The following is a 12029-nucleotide window of genomic DNA, read 5'->3' as shown; positions in this document are numbered from 1 at the left end:
GTCCATCAACAGATGAATGGATAAATAAGATGTGGTATACACACACACACACACACACACACACACACACACACAATGGAATACTACTCAGCCATAAAAAGGAACAAAATTTTGCCATATGCAGCTACATAGATGGAATTGGACGGCATTATGCTAACTGAAATAAGTCAGACAGAGAAAGACAAATCATGATATCACTTATATATGGAATATAAAAAATACAACAAACCAGTGAATATGACATAAAAGAAGCAGACTCACAGATATAGAGAACAAACTAGTGGCTACCAGTGGGGAGAGGGAAGGCAGAGGGGTAATATAGGGGTAGGGAAGTAAGAGGTACAAACTATTAGGTATAAAAGAAGCTACAAGGATACATTGAGCAACATGGGGAATATAGCCAGTATTTTATAATAACTATAAATGGAGTATAACCTTTAAAAATTGTGAATTACTATATTCTACACCTGTTAACTTACATGATATTGTACAGCAACTATACTTCAATTAAAAAAAAAGTTAATCTAAAAAAGTAATACCATTTACATTAGCACCCCCCAAAATGAAATACTTAGGTATAAATCTAACAAAATATGTACAAGATTTTTATGAGGAAAACTACAAAACTGATGAATGAAATTAAAGAACTAAATAAGTGGAGAGCTATTTCATGTTCATATATAGGAAGGTTCAATACTGTCAAGATGTCAGTTCTTTGCAACTTGATCTATAGATGCAATACAATCTCAATTAAAATCCTAGCAAGTTATTTTGTGGATATTAACAAACTTATTCTAAAGTTTATACGGAAAAGCAAAAGACTCAGAATAGCTAACACAATAATTAAGGAGAAGAAAAAAGTTGGAGGATTGACACTAACTGACTTCAAGAGTTGCTGTAAAGCTAACATCAAATATTGGTGGAGATACATTTGGTAGATTACTCCTTTCTGCCCGTGGACGCCGCCGAGTAAGCATCGTTGACGTCTCTCCTCCCCCTCCACTGCCGTCACGTCTAAGTCAGAGTCACCCAAAGAGCCCGAACAGCTGCAGAAGCTCTTCATCAGAGGTTTGAGCTTTGAAACAAGTGATGACAGTATGAGGAGCCATTGTGAGCGGTGGAGAACGCTCACAGACTGTGTGGTAATGAGGGATCCAAACACCTGGTGCTCCAGAGGCTTTGGGTTTGTCACATATGCCACTGTGGAGGAGGTGGATGTGGCCATGAATGCAAGGCCACACGAGGTGGATGGAAGAGTGGTGGAACCAAAGAGGGCCGTCTCAAGAGAAGATTCTCAAAGACCTGGTGCCCACTTCACTGTGAAAAAGATTTCTGTTGGTGGCATTAAAGAAGACACTGAAGAACATCACCTAAGAGATTGTTTTGAACAGTATGGGAAAACTGAAGTGATTGAAATCATGACTGACTGAGGCAGTCGCAAAAAGAGAGGCTTTGCTTTTGGAACCTTTGATGACCATGACTCTGTAGACAAGATTGTCATTCAGAAATACCACACTGTGAATGGCCACAACTGTGATGTAAGGAAAGCCCTGTCTCAGCAAGAGATGGCTGGTGCCTCATCCAGCCAAAGAGGTCGAAGCGGTTCTGGAAACTTTGGTGGTGGTCATGGAGGAAACTTCAGTGGTCGAGGTGGCTTTGGTGGCAGCCGTGGTGCTGGGGGATATGGTGGCAGTGGGGATGGCTATAATGGATTTGGTAATGATGGAAGCAATTTTGGAGGTGGTGGAAGCTACAATGATTCTGGCAGTTACAACAATCAAACTCCAAATTTTGGACCCATGAAAGGAGGAAACTTGGAGGCAGAAGTTTTGGCCCCTATGGTGGTGGAGGCCAATACTTTGCCAAACCCCGAAACCAAGGTGGCTTTGGTGGTTCCAGCAGCAGCAGTAGCTATGGCAGTGGCAGAAGGTTTTGATTACTGCCAGGGAACAAAGCTTAGCAGGAGAGGAGAGCCAGAGAAGTGACAGGGAAGCTACAGGTTACAAAAGATTTGTGAACTCAGCCAAGCACAGTGGTGGCAGGGCCTAGCTGCTACAAAGAAGACATGTTTTAGACAATACTCATGTGTATGGGCAAAAAAACTCGAGGACTGTGTTTGTGACTAATTGTATAACAGGTTATTTTAGTTTCTCTTCTGTGGAAAGTGTAAAGCATTCCAACAAAGGGTTTTAATGTAGATTTTTTTTTTTTTGCACCCATGCTGTTGATTGTTAAATGTAACAGTCTGATCATGACATTGAATAAATGTGTCTTTAAAAAAAAAAAGTATTGGTGGAAAAAACAGACAGCTAGATCAATGGAACAGAATAAAGAGCCTAGAATTTTTTGCAGATCTAGAATTTAAAAAATCTTAAAATTCATGTGGAAACATGAAGACCCTGAATAGGCAAAGCAATCTTGACAAAGAAAAATGGAGCTGGAGGAATCAGTCTCCCTGACTTCAGACTATAATACAAGGCTACAGTAATCAAAACAGTATGGTACTGGCACAAAGACAGACTTACAGATCAATGGAACAGGATAGAAAGTCCAGAAATACACCCACACACCTGTGGTCAGTTAATCTACAACAAAGGATGCAAGAATATACAATGGGGAAAGGACAGTCTCTTCAATAAGTGGTGCTGGGAAAACTGGCCAGCCACATACAAAAGAATGAAATTAGAACATTCTCTAACACCATACAGAAAAATAAACTAAAAATGGACTAAAGACCTAAATGTAAGACTGGATACTATAAAACTCTCAGAGGAAAACATAGGCAGAACACTCTTTGACATAAATCACAGCAATATCTTTTTAGATCCACCTCCTAGAGTAATAATAAAAACAAAAATAAACAAATGGGACCTAATTAAACTTCAAAGCTTTTGCACAGCAAAGGAGATGAAAAGACAACCCACAGGGCTTCCCTGGTGGTGCAGTGGTTAAGAATCCACCTGCCAATGCAGGGGACACGGGTTTGAGCCCTGGTCCAGGAAGATCCCACATGCCGTGGAGCAACTAAGCCCGTGAGGCACAACTACTGAGCCTGCGCTCTAGAGCCCGCGTGCTGCAACTACTGAAGTCCGCGTGCCTAGAGCCCGTGCTCCGCAACAAGAGAAGCCACTGCAATGAGAAGCCCGTGCACCGCAATGAAGAGTAGCCCCTGCTCGCTGCAACTAGAGAAAGCCCGTGCGGCAACAAAGACCCAATGCAGCCAAAAATAAATAATAATAAATAAAATATATTTTTAAAAAAAGACAACCCACAGAATGGGAGAAAATATTTGCGAATGATGTGACTGACAAAGGATTAATCTCCAAAATATACAAACAACTGATGCAGCTCAATATCAAAAAAACAAAAAACCCAATAAAAAAATGGGCAGAAAATCTAAATAGACATTTCTCCAAGGAAGACATACAGATGGCCAAAAAGCACATGAAAAGGTGCTCAATATTGCTAATTATCAGAGAAATGCAAATCAAAACTACAATGAGGTATCACCTCACACTGGTCAGAATGGCCATCATCAAAAAGTCTACAAACAATAAATGCTGGAGCGGGTGTGAAGAGAAGGGAACCCTCCTACACTGCTGGTTGGAATGTAAATTGGTACAGCCACTATGGAGAACAGTATGGAGGTTCCTTGAAAAACTAAAAACAGAGCTACCACATGATCCAGCAGTCCCACTCCTGGTTATATATCTGGAGAAAACCATAATTCGAAAAGATACACACACCCTAGTGTTCATAGCATCATTATTTACAATAGTCAAGACATGGAAGCAACCTAAATAAATGTCCATTGACAGATGAATGGATAAAGAAGATGTGGTATATGTGTATCATGGAATATTACTCAGCCATAACAAAGAATGTGATAATGCCATTTGCAGCAACATTGATGGCCCTAAAGATGATCATACTAAGTGAAGTAAGTCAGACAGAGAAAGACAAATATCATGATATCACTTATATGTGGAATCTAAAAAACAATGATATAAATGAACTTATTTAGAAAACAGAAACAGACTCACAGACTTAGAAAACAAACTTATGGTTACCAAAGGGGAAAGTTGGGGGAGGAGAGATAAATTAGGAGGTTGGGATTAACATATACACACTACTATATATAAAATAGATAACCGGGGACTTCCCTGGTGGTCCAGTGGTTAAGAATCTGCCTTCCAATGCAGGAGATACGGGTTCAATTCCTGTTTGGGGAACTAAGATTCTACATGCTGGGGGACAACTAAACCCATGCACTGCAACTAGAGAGAAGCACTTGGGCTGCAACTACTGAGCCCGTACCCTCTGGAGCCCACATGCCGCAACTACTGAGCCCAAGCACTCCGGAGCCTGTGAGCCACAACTACAGAAGCCCATGTGCCACAACTACTGAGCTCTTGCGCTCTAGAGCCCATGTGCCACAACTAGAGAAACCCGTGTGCTGCAACTAGAGAGAAGCCTGCAACAAAGAGCCCCACACACCACAACAAAGACCAAGTGCAGCCAATAAATAAATAAATAAACTAAAAAAAAAAGTAATATACATAAGGACATCTAATAACCTAAAAAAAAAGTACCACATAGAAAAGAATATATATAATAGATAACCAACAGGACATACTGTATAGCACAAGGAACTCTACTCAATACTCTGTAATAACCTATATGGGAAAAGAATCTGAAAAAGAATAGATATATGTATATATGTATAACTGAATCACCTTGCTGTACATCTGAAACTAACACAACATTGTAAATTAACTATACTCCAATAAAAAATAAAAATAAATAAAGAAGAATAAAGAGCCCAGAAATAGACCCACATAAATATAGTCAACTGCTCTTTGACAAAGAAGAAAGGCAGTACAATGGCGCAAAGAGTCTCTTCAATAAACAGTGCTGGAACAACTGAACATTCACATACATACATACATAAACAGACAGACCTTACACCCTTTACAAACATTAACTCAAAATTACCTAAATGCAAAACTATAAACTCCTAGAAGAAAACATAGGAGAAAACCTAGATGATCTTGGGTATGGCAATGTCTTTTTAGGAACAACACCAAGGACATGATTACATGAAAGAGTTTATTGATATGCTATACTTCATAAAAATTAAAACTGCTCTGTGAAAGACAGTATCAAGAGAATGAGACAAGCCACATACTGGGAGAAAAAACTTGTGTAAGACACATCTGATAAAGGACTATTATCCAAAATATATAAAGAACTTTTAAAACTCAACAATAATAAAACAAACAACCCAATTATAAATGGGCCAAAGGCCTTAATAGACACCTCACCAAAGAAGATATACAGATGGCAAACAAGCATATGAAAAGATGATTCACATCATATGCTGTCAGGGAAATGCAAGTTAAAATGAGATCCCACTATACACCTATTAGAATGGTCAAAATCCTGACTACTGACAACACTAACTGCTGGCAAGGATATGGAGCAACAGGAACTCTCATCCTTTGCTGGTGGGAATGCAAAATGGCACAGCCACTTTGGAAGACAGTTTAGGAATTTATTATAAAACTAAACATACTTTTACCATATAATACAGCAATCACTCTCCTTGGTATCTACACAAAGGAGATGAAAACCTTTACCCACACAAAAACCTGCACATGGATGTTTACAGAAGCTTTATTCATAGTTGCTAAAACTTGGAAGCAACCAAGATGTCCTTCAGTGGGTGAATGGATAAACTGTGGTACATCCAGACAATAGAAGATTATTCAGCAGTAAAATAAAAAATAAGCTATCAAGCCATGAAAGGACAAGGAGGAAACTTAAATGCATATTACTAAGTGAAAGAAGCCAGTTTGAAAAGGCTACATACAGTGTGATTTCAACTACAGGACATTCTGGAAAAGGAAAAACTAGAGACAGTTAAAAGATCAGTGGTCACCAGAGGTTAGGGGTGAAGGAGGGATAAATAGGTGGAGAACAGAGGATTTTTAGGGCAACGAAACTATTCTATATGACTATAAATTTGACCAAACACATAGAATGACCCTAAAGTGAACCCTAACATAAAGTATGGACTCTGGGTGGTAATGATGCGTCAGTGTAGGTTCATCAGTTGTAACAAATGTACCACTCTGGTAGGGAATGGTGATAATGGGGGAGGCTATGCATGTGTGAAGCAGCGGATACAAGAGAAATCTCTGTACCTTTGTCTCACTATCGCTGGTAACTTTAAACTGCCCTAAAAAAATAGTCTATTTTAAAAGGTTTAGGGTGCAAATGAATTGTGATGAGCACTGAAGTGAGTTCAAATCCCTGCTCTGGTACTAACTGTATAAAAACAACAACAGGGACTTCCCTGGTGGCACAGTGGTTAAGAATTCACCTGCCAATGCAGGGGACACAGGTTCGAGCACTGGTCTGGGAAGATCCCACATGCCGCGGAGCAACTAAGCCCGTGCGCCACAGCTACTGAGCCTGTGCTCAAGAGCCCGTGAGCCACAACTACTGAAGCCTGTGCACCATAACTACTGAAGCCTGTGCTCTGCAACGAAGAGTAGCCCCCGCTCACCGCAATTAGAGAAAGCCCGTGTGCAGCAACGAAGATCCAAGGCTGCCAAATAAATAAATAAATAAATAAACCCAACAACAACAAAAAACACCTTATCACCCTGAAAATATTTTCATGTCTTGTCTTGAATATGGTTATCGCACAACTTCCAAAGCCCAACTCAATTCCTGTCTCCTGCACGTAGACTTCTTTGATCAATATAAGGCCTAAATGCTCTCTCTTCTACCTCAGTCTTCTGTTTTCTAATTATTGTTTACGTTGTTTATTCTGGTTTAGACTGCAAAGCATTGAAGGCATAACTCTGTCTTACACATGTTTATGTCCCTCACATGCAAAGCACGGGATTTGTTTTGTGGTCTGATGGGTCTGAATTTGGGTGATGAGTTCCAAACCTCAGTTTCTTCGTCTATAAGTTAGGGTTAATAACAATAACATTGAAGGTTTGTTGTGAAAGATTAAATGTGCTTCAACCTGTAAAACAATAAAATATAAACCTTAGAAAGTGGACTGAGTAGGAGTAAAGAGTAGAACAGTTTATTCCCCTCTAATGTCATTTTTGGTGAAAGTAGAAAACAAGCTGTCAACTACTGAAGTCCCTAGTTCTTTTCCTGCTACATATGAACTAATCTTTCAGCTTACGTTTGTATGGTTATTTTCCTCCAGCATCTCCTTCCCTCAAATTGTCAATTTAATTGTTTAGTCACTGCCTCAGTGATTAGAGACAAAATAGGAATTCAATTTCAATCATCTGAAGAGCCAGCCCATGCCTCTCCTGGACTGGGATTGATGGAAGTTTAGCAAATAGTCCTGTCTTGAAATGTCATAATGACTTTTTTAAAGAAAGTAATCAAGTCATACATGAATACATTCTCACTGTAGTAGTGGGAATCTTAAAGTCTTGGGAACTGGGACCAACCCTACAGCCATTCCATGCCCTTCCTCTACAGGTCAACAGGAAGTCGGAAACATGGCTCAGGAGCTCTGTTGTTGCAGCTGACTGTGTCCCCCAAGGGCCTGATGGGTGTTCCCACTTCACTGCTGAGCAAGTTGTGCAGAAGGGATCCAACGGAGGACCTCTCAGTCACGTGATTTCTCCAGTGGCCTTAGTAACAACAAGTCTCAGACAGATTTACCTCCTGGAGAAGTAGACAAGGGTTTTTTTTTGTAGGTCCACAAAGTAAAGGATGAGATCCCGGACTGCTGTAGGTATCTATTTCAGTCTCACAGCTCTAAACAATTTCCCGTTGCAGATGTTAAAATATCCAGAATCTATGGAGAACAGAACAGATGACATCACTCATCATGCCTCTGCTGCTCTGAGGGCTTTCTGCAATTCACAGGGTTTGACGACACCTGTATGGAGCAAGCCTGCCTGTGCTTACAGGCTGCGTTCAATTCACAGCAGCTTGTAAAACTTTCTATGGAGACTCGTTACAGGGCCAGATTTTTATGCTGGGGATGCACAAACATGAATAAGCACCAGGGACTCTCATGAGCTCTCCATTAGTAGAGGCAACAGGCGCAGAGCCTCTGAACATGGTCGACAGGCTCCGTCCTGCACTCGGGTGCCTGCAGAAGGGCGAGTGAGCTGAGATCCAGCCTGTGCTCCTATTGCCAAGCTGTGTGTCTAGCTCTGGAAGAAGGGGTGCCTTTTTCTAATATGCACAAGTGAACAATGTGTGCTCCCCACAGCCCTGGTCTGAGGTACAGCCTTAGAACTCATTAATACAATAAGAAAAGTGCTGTAATAGAGGCAGCTATCAATAGCTATGAGAAGGAAGGAGAGAGTAGGTGACTCTTCGTAGGGAAGGAGTTAAGGGGAGTGACAGAGATTGAGGGACATTTCATGAGGGCCTTGGAAGAGGAACAGGAATTTGCTTGTTAGAATTAGTGAAAGAAAAGCAAACAGGCAGGGGAAATAGAGTGAGCAAAGATGCAGCGCTTGACATTGCAACATCTGTTTCTAGAACAGGGAGTAGCTCAATCTGGCTGAGGGAGGTAGGTCAGAAGGTAGGCAGAGCCAGATGGTGCCAGGCTTCTAAGCCACCCCGAGGATGCTGGGCTGCAGCCCATAGGCTGATGGTTCTCAAACTCTGGTGCGGTCTGAAACACGTGGAAAGTTTGTTACAAGTGTAGCTTCCTTGGCCCGAGTCCCGGGCATGGGTTCTGATTCAGTAGGTCTGGGGAGGGGTCCAAGAATGAACATTTAAAATGATTTTCCTATAGGATTTTGATATAGTGGTCAGAGGAGAAACAGTGCTTAGATAAAAGGGTGTTCAGAGGAGTTTAGGCAGCAGAGGGTTTGCTGGGCTCACTGGAGCAAAGACTGCCAGCTGCCAAGTGGAGAGTGGGACAGCTGGGGAAGTCTCTTTTGCCAGTATGTGCTCTTAGAAAGCTATCTCAGAGCCCAGCCCTTAATTAACCTGCACCCCCCAAGCGCAAAGGTCAGGTAACAACTTAAAATGTGAAGAAAGCAGACATTAGGGACAAAGGCAAAGATTTCAGGCCCAACTGTACCACCTGTGGGTTGGGTCACTTCAGGCTAATAATTATTTCCCCTCTGAGTCTCTGTACACCAACAGGACCTTGGAGGCCCCTGTCAGCCATATGGTATGAGGCTTTGATCCCTCCTAGTGAGAAGTTCATTGTATAAGAGGATGCTGGATAAGGCTGGAAAAAAAAAAAGACTCTAGTAGTGGAAGTTGGAACAGAGTCAGAGTTGTTTTGGGGAAGGAAAGTTCTTTTTTCCTGAAACCTTCTCAAGCCTCTCTGTGCCTCACGGCACCCAGCACAGTGCCCTGCACCTTGCAGGCACTCGACACATATGGCTTAATGATGAATAGCATCAGGGTGTCACAGTTGGCTCTTCAGGGCTGAGCACATCTGAAATGCCTCCTCTGTGCTTTATCCAGTCAATGATCAGCAGGCATTTCATATGGTGACCCTCCTATTATCCAAACTTATTAATTAGGGCTCTCAATTATCTGGGTGCTTTAAAATATTCTCAGGTAATGATAACAATAACCCTGGGAGGCTGTAACATTTAGGTGATTGGATAGGGGAAAGAAGTAAAGATTTAAAAATATATATATATATATATTCCTTTTTTAAAAAATTAAAAAATAAATTTATTTATTTGGCTGCACCGCGTCTTAGTTGCGGCACACAGGATCTTCGTTGCCGCGTGCGGGATCTTTGTTGCAGCACGCGGGCTCTTTTCGTTGCGGCATGTGGGATCTAGTTCCCTGACCAGGGATCAAACCCGGACCCCCTGCACTGGGAGTGCAGAGTCTTAGCCCCTGGACCACCAGGGAAGTCCCAGAAGTAAAGGTTTTAAAAGGTGATGAAAACTTTTTCTTGGGCTTAAACAGTCATTACTATATGCAGATTTTGGCTTTAAACTTTGCCAAATGGAGGTAGGTATGTAGGTTATTTGAAAGTATAATACAAAGCATATACCAGAAGAAGCAGCCTTTGGTTTGCTGCAGAAATTGTGTTCCTTCCCATCCCAAATCCAAAGACAATTATAAATTTCCTTTGTTTATCAGTTTGCGAATTGGGAGAGCCTGCAACTAGGAGGCCATTAGTCCAGAACACTGCAATAGGTATGTTAAGCTCACTAGTGGTCAAGGAAAGGTTAAGACCAGAGTGCGAGCTGTGACCAGGAAGCCCATGCATTTAGCAGATGCTCCTCAAGTGAGGCAGAGCTGTTGGTGTTCCACCCACAGTTCATGCCACCCCTGCCAGCTGTCAGTACCTGCATCCCTGTGCCTGAGGATTCTTTGGTGCCAGAAACTGTTCTGCCCATGAGTGCAGCAGTCAGGAGGTATTGGAGAATTAATTGCTGCCCACCCTCCCCCCCACAAAAAAAAGAAAGATTAGGTATATGCCCCAACTGCCTTGCCCCTTGGGTGGGATAACTGTCTCCCAGAGTTTCCCAGGGGGTTAAGCCCCAGATGAACCCAGCGGTAACTTACATGATCACATATCCTTCCTCCCCCTACATCACCTCTCCACTGGTATTTCCTGGGACCATCTCCCAGACAAACCACCTGTGCTGCCATCCTTGTCTCAGATACCATTTCTGGGGAAATCCCAACTAGACATCAGGTCACTGGGAGGGTGACACTGAGGTCATTGATTGGTAGTCAGGGTGCTAACAAAAGACGGGGCCACCATAGGGCTTGCAAAGCTACAGAGGAAGTAGCTGAAGAGTCCCACATAAAAAAAGCTGAGCACGGGGAAGGCTCACGGCGGAGGTGGGACGTGGGAGGAAGAAGGGGTAACCTTGTTTGGATGCCTACTCTGGTCCTGATCCTGTGTTTGGTGTTAGACATACATTACCTCTATCAATCCGTATAGCCACACTATAAAGCAGGAAGATGTCACCTCTGTTTTACAGGTTAGGAAACCATGACTGAAGGAAGTTAAGTAACTTGTTGACAATCTGTGACTGTCAAGTGGCATGGAGAAGGGATTTGAACTCAGGCCTTTCTGGTGACAAAGTCTGTGCTCCATTCCCAAGAGCTCACCTAATAGCCCACACATAATGAGTAACTATCAGCAACCAGCGTGGTCTCTACAAAGAAGAGCCAGTGGTGCCTCAGGTCAGGCCAGGCTTCCCAGGGTGGAAGGAAGGAACTTAGGGAAGTTGAGGTCAGCCATACTAGTTCTCAGCAGATCCAGAAATTTGTTCTATGCCTCTAACAGTGGTCTGGCCCAGGGGAACTGAATGAAAACAACTAAACTCTCCAGAGACTCATGTATGACCCAGGTATTCAACTGTTGACCAGATACTCATATTACCTACTGTATTAGTTTCCTACGGCTGCTGTAACAAATTTCCACAAACTTAGTGGCTTCAAACAACACAGATTTGGACCTAGAGATTATCTTACTAAATGAAGTAAGCCAGACAGAGAAAGACAAATATCATTGTCTTATATGTGGAATCTAAAAAAAAAAAAAGTGATACAAATGAACTTATATACAGAACAGAAATAGACCCACAGACATAGAAAACAAACTTACAGTTACCAAAGGGGAAAGGGTGGGGGGAGGGATAAATTAGGAATTTGGGATTAACATATACACACTACTATATATAAATAGATAACCAACAAGGACCTGCTGTATAGCACAGGCAACTATACTCAATATTTTGTAAGAAACTCTAAGGGAAAAGAATCTGAAGAGACATATATGTATATGTATAACTGAATCACTTTGCTGTACACCTGAAACTAACACAACATTGTAAATTAACTATGCTTCAATAAAAAGAAAATAAAAACAACACCCCCCCCCCATAGATTTATTATCTTGCAGTTCTGGAGTTCAGAAGCCTGAAGTCGGTTTCACTGGTCTAAAATCAAGGTGAGGGTATGCGTGCATTCCTTCTGGAGGCTCTAGAGGAGAATGTTTCCTTGACTCTTCCAGCTCCTAGAGACGTCCCTCA

At 41.9% G+C, this 12029-nt stretch overlaps 1 pseudogene across 1 annotated transcript; it reads left to right on the top strand.

Moving 5' to 3' along the window:
• The first annotated feature begins 1145 nt into the window (after positions 1-1145).
• LOC309818194 (heterogeneous nuclear ribonucleoprotein A1-like) lies at positions 1146-2177 on the top strand (annotated as a pseudogene). The gene has a single exon. The product of its transcript is annotated as a heterogeneous nuclear ribonucleoprotein A1-like (transcript).
• Positions 2178-12029: the final 9852 nt, after the last annotated feature.

The sequence above is a fragment of the Grampus griseus genome (genome assembly GCF_964374135.1).
Source record: "Grampus griseus genome assembly, chromosome: 2".
In the NCBI taxonomy this organism is placed as follows: Eukaryota; Metazoa; Chordata; class Mammalia; order Artiodactyla; family Delphinidae; genus Grampus; species Grampus griseus.
The sequence above is the reverse complement of the archived record's forward strand: the minus strand, read 5'-3'. Positions and strand labels throughout refer to the sequence as shown.